The sequence below is a fragment of the Spermophilus citellus genome (genome assembly GCF_964194105.1).
Source record: "Spermophilus citellus genome assembly, chromosome: 8".
NCBI lineage: Eukaryota > Metazoa > Chordata > Mammalia > Rodentia > Sciuridae > Spermophilus > Spermophilus citellus.
In genome coordinates, this window is record NC_138189.1 from 97,831,683 (window position 1) to 97,847,823 (window position 16,141).

Below are 16,141 nucleotides of genomic sequence, written 5' to 3' on the forward strand. Positions count from 1 at the left end.
AAGGCAGGGACTTGTTAGTGGTGGGGAGGGGGACTTCTAAAACTAACAACCTAGCAGTCCTGATGTGTACCAGCTGCAAATCAGCTCAGAATTTGGAGTGTTTGTTTAATTAATTTAACAATGAATGTCCAGAAATTTCTATCACAATTATTCTAGATTGCTGTCTATTTTAACTTCACTAAATATGTTTCTGCAGCTGTCACTAAGCTTTGCTTCTAATGTTGTATGTACCACCCTAGGGCAGGTGGAGCATGTAAAGAAGACTTTGATGGGATTCAGCTTAGCTCCAGGTTCTGGATTTAAATGACTGATAGCATGTGTGGGTTCAACAAAGATATAACTACAAAAGTATAATTATGTACTACCTTTAATCTGACCATATTGCATTTCATCATTGGTTGCTGTAGTAAAATAAAAACCATTGCTATACCCCGAATACTTGAATCTGTTGTCAAAAAGAAGGCCTTTTTGATCTTGGCTCCCTGTCTAGGCCCAACAACTAAACTGGAGATAGTCTTTAAATAAAAATAGAGGTTGTTCAATAACTATCTTTAAATGGTTTCTTCCAAATTAATATTGGATGTTTTGGTTGTTTTATCCAACAGAAGTAAAAGATTTATTCTTTAAGCCCATAAACACCAAATAAAACAGAAAAACAGTATTTATAAATTATTTGGTGTTATTTGCAGTAACAAATTTTAATATTTTAAAATATTTCAATATTTTATAGCACAATAAACACAACATAGTTTCTGTAGTGTAACTACAGAAAGCAGTTATCTCCATTCTTCTGGAATGTAGACCTGATCTGATTATAATTCAGATTATAATTGACGTGGCCAACCAAGGAGTAGTTTTTTTGTTTTTTAATCACAACCTGTGATGCAATCGAATGCAAGTATTCCTACTTCCCAGCAGTCTCCCCATTTCTTCACAAAGGAGGTAGAGTGTGGCAAGATCAAACAACTGTGCTTCATGATTATGTGTATGGGGCAGAATGGGGCAGAATGATTAGGACTCCAGAGGGATTTGTGTGCCTACATCATGCCCTGGGCACTTCCCCTCCTCAATCCCTCTGGAATTTCTCAGCTGCAGCCATCAGTCCAGGGGTTAGATGAGCCTGAGAGAAGCAGAGCACTTGCTGTCATTCATGACCACTCCCTACTTCTAGCCACAGTTCCCAAAAGCCAGTAGGGTTGTGGGGCTCTGGCTGGCATCCTTACCATTGCATCTGATGTTGCACCTCTACAGCCTCAAGGCTATGACTGCTGTTATTTTACTCATTTAATGAAATACCTGACTATTTGATGCAAAATCAACTAACTTAATTGGCATTTTTATGTATACTTTGATGGATTTGAGGTTACTTCCTTTGTGTGTGTGTGTGGGGGGTAGGTACTGGAGAGCAGGTGTGGCTATTTAGTGAGGAGATGAGTTATTTTCTTTTGCTTCTCATAGAATCATATTATTGAAAAGAAACATGGACCTGTACTTCCATGTTACAGATAATTAGTTTGAGATTCTGTAGACTACTAAAAATTAAAAAATAAATTAAAAGGTTCTGCAAAACTTAAAGACAACAAGGTATATAAGGTCTGTAGTTCTCTATTCCTGATCCTACTGGCTCCTTATTTTAGGGATGGTTCAAATCAGTATTCCACTCATGGAAATTCTGAATTAAATCACTGTGTCAGTGGGCATACTAGAAAGTATTTCACAGATTTTAAAGGGATTCAATAAAAGATTCAAATAACCCTAATAGGTTTGATTTATTATTGGTTGTTATAGATTCTGTAATATCATCATCAAGTTATTATCTATTTCCTGGGGTAGAACTTTGTTTTTATGTCTGTGATACTGACTTTGAGTGTTATATATGTCCAAATATGAGAACCAATGTTTTTTGAGTTTGGGAGCCTGCATCTTCTACTGTAAAGGTTGGTGCATCTCATATTGAGAGAAGAAATGCAGTGGTTCCCATTCATATTGATATGCCAGTATTTTAATACCTTTTCAAATCCCAAAGTTGTCATCTGATGATTTTGTTAATAATAGAGGGATATTTGTTTAATTTATCCAAGATATATAAAGAGTACTACCAAATTTTATATTCAGTAAGACTCAAATTTGGAGATTATGTTTGACTTTTAACCTTAACAGTTCAGTTCCTCTATCCAAGTAAGCCTCTCAGTGAATTCTTCTTGTCAGACATTACTTTTCGTGTCTAATTTTCTATCCCTATTTATCACTAGTCCCTTGGTCACCAAATGTCTTAGCTCTCATGAGTCTCATGGTTGACCTCCCCACCTCCTGCCTGGTTAGTTCTCCCACAACACTGCTGTCTTCACCCTATCTTGCTACTTAATATTTCTTTCCTATTATGTATTGGAAAATTTCCTAATTTCTCCAGCCATTTGAAGGCTTTGATAATCTGGACTAACCTCACTTATCCAACCTAAATTCATTTGCCAGTGAAAAGTGGTCTCCTGGATAGCTGCAGGACACATGCTAGCTTATACCTCTTACTCTTTTTTTTTTTTTAACATACCCTTTTTAAGACAAGCTAATGTTACCCCTCACTGCCACACTTCAAATCTCTTCTCTAAGTAACTGTGTTATAGGCATTGTCATTTGCAGAGTAATGCTGTATTATATACTAGCTTATATTGTTCTTTGGGTTTTGTTTTATTTTTGTTGTAGACCTTACATCTCTCCCAAATTAAAAAAAAAATAGCTTTTCAGGAAGAAAACAAACATACACATACGGTGTCAACAGCATAAGGCATTCATGCCTACTCTTTGACATAAAAATATTTTAGAAGTCAAGAAGCTGGTAATGCCCACATTTATCTCAGCATAAAATATTCAGAGAACAATCAAATTCAGTCAGGTGCCTAGTGGGGTTATTTTATTTATAGTAATCCTTTTTTCATGCTGAGTGTTAACAACTAACTTCAAAGCTTACCAGCAGAACTTCAGAATTTCTTAATAATGATTGTGCAATGAGGGGTCTGTATGTGGGAAAGGACTAAACCTGATTAGATCATACATATTCACAAATGTGCATGTGGATGGAATATAGGTCGTGTCAAAATAGATTAAGATCCTAATTTCCTCATTTTTGTTTCCTCTTAAATAGAGATAGGAGAATAACTATAAATGGAAATTTATTCTATTGAACATACATTACACAAAGCTCTTTGTGTGAGAAATTTACGTATATCATACAATTATCTTATTCAAGACACCTTCTTTTGTGTTTTGAAAGAACTAATGAGCCCACCTACTTACACTTTTAAAATATGTTATTTTACCAAGAAGCACGAAATAGATTTCATAGTATCAGTCCCACCTCTGAGCATGGCTGCTCCCTCTCTTTACTATAGTAGATATTTTCTTTCAAGGTTTTCCCTCCAGTTTCATGAGATATCATGATAAAATCCCATATTTTAAAATTGCCCCATTTTATGATAAGCTGTTATGACAGTCAAGTTGCAAAATAATAGAACTCAAATTCCACTTTAAAATTACCCTCTCCCTCATAACCTAAAGGAGTAACCTTTGAACTTTCACCCCTGTAGTTAGTTCCAGAGCTCCTGGTCTACTTATCAGGGTCTTTCCTAAGTTCTTGAAGGTTGACTGGCACTTGTAGTTAGATTGGCCTGTGACACACATCCAGGCCTGGGTGTGCTTTGAGACTCCTGTCACTGTTAAGAGATACTGGATGGAAAACCAAGAAAATGTTGATGTATGTTTTCTTTATATTTAAGTCTATGAAGATGTGTGTTTACCAAAGTTAAAGGTTTCTATTTTTTAAAACTTCATTAGTTCCTACTCAACATAGAAAAGAAACACAACTTCCAAAGTTAAAAAATTATGATTTTTTTGTATTCATTTTTCTTTTACTTTTTATTTTTAATCATAAAGTAATTATAAGAATAAAATACATAAAAAGCAATATATTACAAACAAATTAGATCACTCAACTTTAAAAATAAAAGTTACATGTGTTCCTTTTTCTCCACATCCTCACCAATATTTATTATAATTTATATTATTGATGATTGGCATTTTTTACTTGGGTGAGATGAAATATCAATGTAGTTATATTTTTAAATAACTTTTAAAAATTTATTCTAATTAGTTATACATGACAGTAGAATGCATTTTGACACATCATACAGAAATAGAGTGTAACTTCTCATTCTTCTGGTTGTACATGATACAAAAGTTACAAGTAGTATAATCACATATGCTCACAGGGTAATAATTCCTGGTTCATTCTACTATCATTCCTATCCCCATACCCACTCCCTCCCCTCCCTTCACTCCCCTCTGTCTAATCCAAAGTACCTTTATTCTTCCCTAGCCCCCTCCCCCTCAGCCCTTATTGTAAATTAGTATCTGCATATCAGAGAAAACACTTGGCCTTTGGTTCTTTGGGACTGGCTTATTTTGCTTAGCATAATATTCTCCAGCTGTATCCATTTACTGGAAAATGCTATAATTTCATTCTTCTTAAGGCTGAGTAATATTCCATTGTATATATTACATATATGCCACAATTTCTTTATCAATTCACCTGTTGAAGGGCATCTAGGTTGGTTAGATAGTTTGTCTGTTGTGAATTGAACTGCTATAAACATTCTTGTGGCCTAGTCACTGTAGTATACTGATTTTGAGTCCTTTGAGTATGAACCAAAGAGTAGGATAGCTGGGTCAAATGGTGGTTCCATTCCAAGTTTTCTAAGGAATCTCCAGCCTGCTTTCCGAAGTGGTTGCACCAATTTGCAGTCCCACCAGCAATGTATGAATGTACCTTTTTCCCCACATCCTCACCAACATTTATTGTTGTTTGTATTCTTGATAATTGCCATTCTGACTGGAGTGAGATAAAATCTCAATGTAGTTTTAATTTGAATTTCTCTAATTTCTAGAGATGTTGAAAATTTTTTCTTGTATTTGTTGATCACTTGTATTTCTTCCTCTATGAAGTGTCTGTTCAGATCCTTAGCCCATTTATTGATTGAGTTATTTAGTTTTTCAGTGTTGTTTTGAGTTTTTTATATATATCCTATAGGCTCTCTCTCCATGTTATTGTTTCCTTTGTGGTGAAGAAGCTTTTTAGTTTGATTCCATCCCATTTATTGATTCTTGATTTTACTTCTTGTGCTTTTGGGGTCTTGTTAAGGAAGTCAGTACATAAGCTGACATAGTGAAGATTTGGACCTACTTTTTCTTCTGTTAAATGTAGAGTCTCAGTTCTAGTGTGTAAGTCCTTGATCCACTTTGAGTTGAGTTTTGTGCAGGGTGAGAAATAGGGATTTAATTTCATTTTGCTACGTATGGATGGGATTTCTGGTTTTCCCAGCTATCTTTTCTTCAGTGTATGTTTTTGTTCCTTTGTTTAATATAACTGCATTTGTGTGGGTTTGTCTTGGTGTCTTCTATTCTGTACCATTGTCTATGTGTCTGTTTCGGTGCCAATCCCATGCTATTTTTGTTACTATTGCTCTATAGTATAGTTTAAGTTCTGATTTTGTGATGCTTTCTGCCTCACTCTTCTTGTTTAAGGATTGCTTTGACTATTCTGGCTCTCTTATTTTTCCAAATGAATTTCAAGATTGGTTTTGTTTGTTTGTTTGTTTCTTAGTTCTATGAAGAATGTTATTGGGATTTTAATAGGATGGCATTAAATCTGTGTAACACTTTTGATAGTATGGCCATTTTGACAATGTTAATTCTGATTATCCAAGAACATAGAAGATCTTTCATATTTCAATCTTCTAAGGTCTTCTTTAGTGTTCTGAGTTTTCATTGTAGAGGTTTTTCACTTCTTCTGTTAGACTGATTCCCATTTTTTTAGGCTATGGTGAATGGAGTAGTTTTTCTAATTTCTCTGTCAGTAGATTCATCACTGATATATAGGAACACATTTGATTTATGGTTATTAATTTTATATCCTGCTACTTTGCTGAATTCATTTATTAGTTCTAGGAGTTTTCTGGTGGAATCTTTTGAATATAGAATCATGTCATTGGCAAATAATGATAACTTGAGTTCTTCTTTTTGTATTCGTATCCTTCTAATTTCTTTCTTTTGTCTAATTGCTCTGGCTGGAGTTTCAAGGACAATATTGAATAAAAGTGGAGAAAGAGGGCATCCTTGTCTTGTTCCAGTTCTTAGAGGGAATGCTTTCAATTTTTCTTCATTTAGAAAGATGTTGACCTTGGGCTTAGCATATATAGGTTTATAATGTTGAGGTATGTTCCTACTCTCACTAGTCTTGGATTGGCCCTTGTGTGGTTTCTTTGGAAAGTGTTTGCCTTGCACTTGAAGAGTGTAGCAGAAGTGCAGTGCTAGAATTATTATGAAGTCATATTTGGAAACATTGTATTCATAGAAGTCGACTCAGTATGTTTTTGTATTCTAGGGGATTTGTCTGTCAGTCTGAATCTGAGATTTAACTGTAAGGAAATAACTATGATTGTTTTGAAGGAAGGAATTATTCTTTGTGGGGGCAGTTAGTATATTTTGAGTATCTTTTGTAATGGCCTCATGGGGCCTGATTTTCTGGAGATCACCTGTGTTAGCAGTTTCTGTGGGAGGCCAACCATCATCTTAACCTGTTCTGCATTTTGCTCTCAGTTGATTTAACAAATAGTTTGACATTTTGTAGAGCCCTTTCATATGCATGACATTTCCAAATATACCATGGCATTGAGCAAATTGATTCCGCAAATAGGCAAATAGCAACTCCTTTTTAAACTATAGTTTAAAATATTTAATGCCATTCTTATTCAGGAAGCTGAAGATAAAGGTTAAAAATAATTTGTGTACTTTTAGTACCCAATTCTTAAAATATGTATTAAGTTGGTAATGATATTGCAAGAAGGCAGAATTTATTTCACAGCAAGAATCAATTCATGAGTATGTTAGAGAACAGATCAGAGGAGAAAAATGGCCAAAATACATGGAAAAGGAGAGATGATTTTCATCATCTTCTTCCTTTCTGACATAGCAAAATGTTTTTTTTTAAAAATGGTTTTTTATCTACTTGTTTAAAAATGAAATTAATTTTTTACATATCTTCTTGAAATTCAGCTTAAATGATGAGAGGATCAGGATGATGAAAGATCAGAAATCAAGCAAAAAGAGGCTCAGTGCTGGATGGGTTGTGATGGAGAAAGCCTGTGTGTGGGGCCAGAGCACTTGCTTCCTCCTGTATTTAGTGATCAGGGAATTGCATGATTAAAAATAGGTTGGAATGATTATGTTAGCAATTCTGTGTATGCATGTTTGAGAAAGACCAGGAAGTATTAAAGCTGAAAAGAAAAGGCTCAAACTACAGTATCAGCAATGGGAATGTAAAGAAAGGGATGTGTAAGAGTTATTTCAATGAAAAATAATCAATAAAACTTTAAATTTATCAGGAATGAGAGGAAAGGGCCAAAAAATAACTTAGATTTCCAGATTGCATGAGTGAAAAATTGTCCCAATAGCCTAAATTCTGAAATCCATGAAACTATTTTGATAGGAAGGTAGTGGGTTTCTTTTTTAGAATATTGGTCCTGAGTTGACATTGAGAAACCAAAATATAGAAATTATCATTAGCAAAGGACAAGTGAGAAACAATTGGAGATGTGGAAAATAATTACAATCAGTAACATCTAAAGTGCATTTACTTTGTGCAGAACATGGTTCTAAATGGACCAACTGGTAGCATCCTTATAAAAATGAGTGGACACTATGATTCACCTCATTTAAAGATGAAGAAACTGAGGCACAAAGACTGGCACATGACTAAGCCACATTAGGAACCCAGGTGGCCACGTTGCATAGTCCACATTCATTACCATTGTGCTGTGCTGTTATGGTTTGGATATCAGGTGTCCCCCAAAAGCGCATGTGTGATACAATGCAAGACCATTCAGAAGTGAGATGATTAGATTATAAGTGTTATAACCTAATCAGTGGGTTAATCCAATGGTAGGGATTAACTGGGTGGTTACTGTAGACAGGTTGTGACTGGAGAGGTGGGTCACTGGGGGCATGTCTTTAGGGTCTACAATTTGGGAAGCTCTTCTTCCTGGTTGCCATGTCTGAGCTGCTTTCTCCCCCCATGATGCTCAGCTCCACCTTGAGCCGGCCATCCATGGACTAGGATCTCTGAAACTGTGAGCATCAAATAGACTCTTTTTCTTCTAAATTTGTTCTTATTGGGTCTTTTGGTCATAGCAATGAAAAAGCTGGATAAAAAAGTGCTGTGCTGTAGGCATCTGTTGAGGGGGGCTACAGAAAGGTGTTGAAGAAAACTTACTCTGGAGACTTTGCAGAGGCTGGACTGCAGCAGAAAAGATGTAGAGGGTGCTCTTTTCTCCTGGATTTCTAATTCAACAATGTCTCAAAACCTAAGTGTTTCATTCATTGTGCTTCCCTCTATGTGACTGAGTCTTGCAGCACAAGGCACACGTGTCCTCATAGAAGTTCCGTGCTCAGTACTCACAAGCCAAGTATATTTGGTTCTCACAATAACTCGGAGGTACATATTATCTACATTTCGTAGATGAAGAAACAGATTCTAAAAGGTTAATCTATCCAAAGCCACATAGCTGGTTTGCTGAGAGAGCATTTCATGCAGAGCTTCCTGTGGCTGATTTGAATAGTTGTACTCTGCCATTTCTTTTATTTTTTTTTAATCAGAAGAAATACTGCAAAAAGCATTCTTGTTGTTTCAGCTTTTTAAAAAGTAGCCATCCATTTAACTAACATTTAATTATGTGCCAGGTACTGAGAGTACAGTAAGTAATGTAGATGAGATCCTTCATTTCTAGAAGATCATTTTTAAAATTTGTCTTACTTTAAATATTTATATGTAACAGACTGGTTAAAAAAACTGGTGTGCATTATGTAAGAATTTATTAGGTAAGCTTATACAACAGTATGTGCTCATCCCATGCCCTTGAGTTAACCGTGTGTATTTTTTCAGTATGTAAAGATAGAGCAGTTCTTTTTCAGGTTTGTAAAATAAAAATTGACTGACTTTTGGCTAGTGATTTCTCATGACTATTTTTCACTTAAAATGAGGAGCTAAAAATAAGAATATAACCTGAGTTGTAGACAAAGGTCTTCAGAAATACTTGCGAACCTATTCTTACTAAGTTTACTGAAGGCTCTTATTTTCTTCAATGGCAACTGTGATACACAGTGGGCTCAGTAAGTGACAAGTCTTTTGGCTTAGCATTCAAAATCCAGGAGCAGACTGGATATAAACCTCATGTTTATAACCCACTACTTCCTAGCTATGTGACACTTAGCAAATCACCTAACCTCTCTCCATCACCATTTCCAAAGAGGTTACATGAGTAGTATAAATAAATGAAATGGTTCCTATATAGTGATGATCTGGAGCCAGGTGTGTGATGGCACTCAGAAACTACTGTCCTTATCCCTCTTATTATTATCTGCAAGTATTTTGTGCCTTTCCCCTGTGATACTGTGGTCCATCAGTTTCTCTGACTTCCCTGGATTGTGCTCCTAATCCACCTGCTTTAGTGTACTCGGGGCTTCACGTTTGTTTCATTGGGTCCAGGCTTTCCTGTTCCCTTTCCCTCCCAAATACTCCTCCACTCATTCTCATAACCACACCTGGGTTTCACTTATTCATTTTCCACTGCTATTTTTCAATGTTAGTATAGCTCTTTTTAATTTTTATTGTTTTTACTTCTTTTTAATACCAGTTGCTAATTTTAATACCACTGCTAATTTTAGCAGTGATCATACTTAATAATTAATTTAGCACCAGCTAAAAGAAATCTGGGCTGGTTACATGTGTGATAGTATATATGATACTTCTGTGTTTAATTCATTCATCAGATATTTGGCAAAACCTTAAAATCTTTCAAAGTCATTGATGAAAACAGTGTTTCTGTTAGCTTGTTTCCCACCTCCCCATTTTCCACAAGGAAGATTGTTTCCATCTCTGATAAATTAAAAATTAACATTATTTGTATTTATTGAGCCTATAGAAAAATACATTTAATGGTTAATCTTATTTTTTGTTGCTGTTTAAAATTTTATGTTTCTGGACACACCTCTTCTCCTGTGACAATCAGAGTTATTTTCCAATAGGTTGAGAGTTTCTATTGCTATGGAAGAAGGCCAACAAAGCAAAATTGCCTTCGAAGACTTCTCGGTTTTCTCAATGTAAGTTCAGTCCTAGTTGATGCAAGGTTTAAATGAAACATTTCAAGTTTATTCAGAATTAACTGATATTTATAAATTTTATAACTAGGAAAAATATCCACATTTATGAGACAATTGTCTACCATTCTTAATTCCATTAAAAACATGGAACCTAGGAAACATATTTAAACTTTTTTCCTGCGTAGCTTGGGAAATTTTTTCCTGCGTAGCTTCATGTTGATATATTACATTGTAGAGATAGTAACCATGCTTGTTACATAGCACATAATCTCACAAAGAAACACATCTTTTCTATTTCACAGCCCCTACTGTCTGACATCTCATACATAGCTCCTTCCCCTGCAAGTAGAAAATTTAAAAAAGCAGTCATGATAAATCCCCTGTAGGATCATGGGGTAAAACATTCTAGTCCCATAATAATGAAACACTTTATGTGTGGGAAAAGAATGATAGAAATAACAACTGTCACATCAGACCTCATTAAAAAAGTCAATGAACTGCAACATCAGGCTGTTTGTAGTCTTGAATAGTTTCTATTGAATATTTTACTATATTTATTATCCAAATATTAAAAATAGCAATAAAGGCAATGTCTCATTTGCAGGAATTCCATTTCTGGAAACAAAGCATCTACATAAAGCCCAAAGCCTTCATTGCATTGAGCTGGGAAATCTCTTTCTTGAATTATTTAAGTGCAGTAGTTTTCCAATGTGTTTTTGTGAGAGGCTTCAGTTGTCTCATAAATGTGAACATTTTTCCTAGTTATAAAATTTGTAAAATCAGTTAATTCTGAATGAACTCGAAATGTTTCATTTAAACCTTGCCTCAACTAGGACTGAAATTATATTGAGATAACCGAGAAGATGTCTTAGAAGGCAATTTTTGTTTATTGGCCTTCTTCTATGGCAATAGAAACTCTTAACCTATTGGAAAATAACTCTGATTGTCACAGGAGATGAGGTGTTTCCAGAAAAGGGTCCAAGGAATTCCCAGAGAGAAGGGGGAACTTGACTTGGCTTAAGTGAAGGAAAAAAATTTCAGCACATGCCAGACAGATAGGAATGGAGAAGTGCATTCAGGGGAGAATGCCAGCTACCTCAAGGGAGATGCTTTTTGGAGTAAAGCAAGGAATATGAATTCAAGGGAGAAATGGACCTTGAATGCAGAGAGAGACAGGGGTAGGGGGGAGGGAGGAAGGGATGATATCAAGATGGCTTCTGGTGGTCTATTCAATCTCAGGATCCTTCGGCTGACATGGTCTTCATTATCTGATTGGTAGATGGTATTGTAAAGTTGTCTAAATGGTAGGTTCTTCCAGATATTGTATCTTTCTTTGTGTAATTTATTCATTGAGGGGGGGCAATTAACAATACAAAGGTGGCTTTACACATTTTCCATGGATTAGGGGAGTAAGAGTCCTGGGAGAGAGACTGGGTTGGAGAGTGACAGGCCTGGCAAAGTATTCAGAACTTCTGAAGTACTGTCTTTTCGCTGGTCCTTCCTTCATTTATCCTTTCAACCTATTTCTTATTTCTTCCCAACTCATAATGATCACATTATTTTGAGAATTAGACTCAAAGTTCTGATATGTCACTTGTATTTATTTAAAACATCAGCAATTGTTAAATTTCTGCTTGCTTTAAAATTAAAAAAAAAATAGAAAAAACAAGAGTCTTATTCTTGGTATATTTCATGAAAAAGGAAAAACATACTTTGCCAGAAAATCAGGTTTTCCTTTTTAAGAATCTCCCAGTGAAAACTATATTCTGGAATAATCAGCTCATTTTCTTTTAAACCAGTAACATAACCTGTTTTGGCTACTACATAAAAAGAGTATTTCGTTTTACATTTAAACGAGTACATAGTCAGTTGGCTTTAGACTTAATATTTTACATTGTTAATAAAAACTCATTTATTAGCCACTCAAATAATTTATTATTATTATTATTATTACCTTCCATGGGTCACATTGGATTTGTTTTTTGTTTGGTTGGTTAATTTTTAAGAATTTTTAAAACTTGTTCTAATTAGTCATACATGACAGTAGAATGCATTTTGACACATCATACATAGAGTATGACTTCTCCTTTCTCTGGCTGAACATGGTGCAGAGTTACACTGGTCATGTAATCATACCTGTATATAGGGTAATAATGTCCATCTCATTCCCCCACCCTTCTCATCCTGTTGCCCCCTCCCCTCCCTCACTCCCATGTGCACAATCTAAAGTTCTTTTATTTTCCCCACCCCCCCATTATGGATTAGCATGAACTTATCAGAGAAAACATTTGGCTTTTGGTTTGGGGGATTTGGCTATTTCACTAAGCATGATATTTGGTTGGTTAATTTGGTTTTGAAGGGCTGGGAATTGAACCCAGAAACTTGTGTCTGCTACACCAGGGCTCTACCAATGATTTGGATCCCCAGCTCCACCCATAGTTGTATTTAACCTTCATTGAGTGGACATAATTTTAAAAATATATTTTGTTATAAGTTTTATATGGAATTCTCAAAAAATTCCCATATAAAAGCTTCAATATAAGCATTCTTATAAAAAGCATATCCATAAAATTATTTTAAAGTTTGGGTATTTTTATTCAGTTTTTAAAATATCCTCTAGGAATTTGACAAAACAAGTTTAGTTTTAGGGGATTAGGACATCATAAATATTCACATTATTAAAACTCTGATCTGACCTGATTAGAGTATGAAAATCAAAGTTTAGTGTCTTCCTTTTTATTGTTTGTAATTAAAATACACTGAATAATTTTACTAACAATTTTTGTATTTTTATTACTAGCCATTGAAACATGTCAATACATATTTGTATTGACATATTTAAATTTGTCAATTTTTTTTCAAATTTTAAATTGAACTTACTGCTTTTAAATGCATACTGGAGCTGGAGATGTAGCTCAATATTAGCCAACTTGCCTAGCACATGCAAGGTCTTAGGTTCAATTCCTAGTCCTCTGAAATAAAAGATAAAAATAACCAAATAAATAAAAAATGTTTAAGCTTGATCTTGCAATACTGATAGGAACAGAGAGGAATAAACAGATGCATAAAAACAGGGGTAGAATCAACAGGTTAGTGAAATTAATCAGATAAGCCAGATCAGCACGTTTAGTACCTCTAATAACCACCCACCCGCAAGGCCACATGAAAGCTTATATATAGGCACAGATTTACTTCTAACCTTAGAGGAGAGCCTTAACACAGTATATCATTAGTTAGGAGTAGAGCGTTCACACCATATTAGTTTAGGCCCAAATCACTGGTTTTCTATAAAAGGCCTTGCCATGATATTATTTGATGACCTGGATCTGTCTATTGTTGGGTTTATAACAACTGGTCTGTAAAGCATTATCATTATGGCTGCTTTAAAAACAAACAAACAATTTCTCTCTTAGACTGTTTGCATCATCTTTGCAAAGTTAGCAAAAACTCTTTCTAAAACATAAGCAGTGGCAGTGGCCATGAATCTTCTAATCCTGAAGAGCAATCTGGTTTTGTAGTCTCCCTCTATTTTCTAGAACTCATTCTTCAATGCATAAATTCTCTGTGTGGAAGTTTCACTTCCTTTCTTGCTGATAGCTTCTGTTTTTTTCTCTTCTCATTCATAGTTTTTAATCTGTTTCTTTTGCAGAGTCATGTCTTTCTGCTGATAGAATTGCTTGGAATTTTCTGTTACAAACCTCTGGCCAAATTCAGTGAATAAGAGTCCTGTTCTAGCTACTTTATTTATTTATTTATTTATTCTTAGTTGTTGGGTAGATCTTTATTTTATTTATTTATACATGGTGCTGAGAAAGGAACCCAGTGCCTCACACATGCCAGGCAAATGTGCTACTGCTGAGCCACAGTCCCAGCCCACTCTATTTATTCTTATAGTTGATGCCTGACTGATACTTATCACTCAGTTTGGAATGGAAATGGTCACTGTCTTTTCCAACTATTGTTAATATCACTTTTGTTCAGAAGACGTTCATCATGTGTTTTTTTCTGATCTTTTGTCTTTTCACTTCTTATAGGCCAGCTGTCTATTGTCAAATTCATCTCATCCATTTCATTTTTGAATTTTATTTTTGCTCTTAAATTCAGAAGCAAGATCAAATTCTTTTATCCACACAGAGACATCAAAATTCAATTTATTCTCCTTGATGCAAGATCTTTATCTAGGTCTTTCTGGGAGTTTCATATAATTTTTTAGTTCACTGCACTCAGGATAATACTCAATATGGTCTTCTCCTTCCTATTGTAATTGTAATATATTCTTCTTCAATTTTGATATTATTTGCAAATCCAGTATATTTTAGATTCTCATCGTCTCATAATTTAGCTTCATTTTCTCTGTCAAATATTCTGAAATTCTTTGTAAAACTCTCTCTCCAATAGATATCTGTCTTGCCAAGTGTGTTCTAATTCCTTACACCCTGTGTTTCAACTCTCAAGGTAACAGATTTTCTGCAACATTTAATTCATTTCTTTAAGCCTTCTGATTGAATATTTAAGGCAGAGAGATTCAGAAATATTATTCCTTTGTCATTTAATTTTTTTCAAAAGATACCATTGCTTTTTTGATCATTTTTCCTAATCTGTTATTTTAAAAATACTTTTTTCAAGCTCTTTAAATTATTGTTTTTGGTGAATTTTACCATTCCCAAGGAAGATTCTTGAGGGGAAAAGTAGTAAATAAGCTAATTTCCAATAAATAAGTAAGGACAAGATGTGTCCTAAAATTTAGGGTGGGGCCTTCTGTCACCTTTGTTGTGAGTCCGTCAGCAGTCAGAATGCCTGCCTTTTTGTAATTCTCTGTCACTCTGTCTGGTAATTTTTAATATTTTTTCTTTATCTTTTGATAGTCCCAAGTTTCTCCTTCTATGTATTTAAAGGGTATTGTTTTTACTTGTCAATTGAAGTTGAAATTCCATCTTAGGATTTCTCTATTCTATTCTGGAAAAATGGTCAACGGTTCTCTTACAGTGCCTTCTACTACTTTTCCTACCAAGTGAACCACAGACATCATTAACTACACAGTGTTTCTTAAGCAGTTCTTAGTTTAAGTGACTCTGTATAACAACAACAAAAAATCTGATTACTAATATTAAGGAAGTTGTATATGTTAGAAAATATCAATATGTACAGATGCATATATGTGTATTTGGGTAAGTGTATAAATACATTTTTTCATACCTATTTAGGACTTATTAGGTTTGAATACTTAGTTCTTTGATTCTCTTCCTGTTCTTAACCTGACCAAGAATACCTTGAATATGACAAACACCTTCCCTTAACCCAGAATACAGAAAGAAATCTGAAATTTCTAATGACAGTTGTGGATTTTACTTCAAAGCAGCTTCTCCTAATATATTTAATCTATTTCATTGCTCAATTGATTAACCCTCTTCCCAAACACTTATGGCCAGACATATCCTGTTGGAGGATTTGGGGGAAAACTAACTGGCCCACTGATGTTTTCATTTCTCAGGATAGTGTTTCCATGTGTAAGCTGGTGGCTCTGTGTCACACTGAGAGTCACGTGTACTAAAGCCTATACTGCAACTCATGCTTTAAATCCAGTCAGCTCTCTATTTTCCTTGGCCTTTTCCCCCAACAATATTATAGGCCCTCCATTCTCATGGTGGGCTAATTATTCTCTTCTATTTGCCTGAACCATAATTCAGTGGAAGCTATTCCTACCCAAAGAAATGAGGACAGAAATTATATAATTGAGAATAATGGCTTTGAAAGCTATGAATGTCTAGAATTTTGTGCTAAGTCTGATACATACCAGCTTGGTGGTCCTTAGAGTCAACTCACTGGAAAAAAGTTTTTTTTTGTATTTTTAGAATAGCATCCTCACAAAGACTATTCATTAAATGAGTCCATCTCTAGAAAAATTAAACTTACTATCCAAACACAGTGCAGTTAA

The 16,141-nt window shown here is 34.8% G+C and overlaps 1 protein-coding gene across 2 annotated transcripts in view; it reads left to right on the plus strand.

The window, feature by feature from the left end:
• Nucleotides 1-16,141, plus strand: part of COL25A1 (collagen type XXV alpha 1 chain) — a 453,131-nt gene that overhangs the window by 227,933 nt on the left and 209,057 nt on the right. The window lies entirely within an intron of this gene.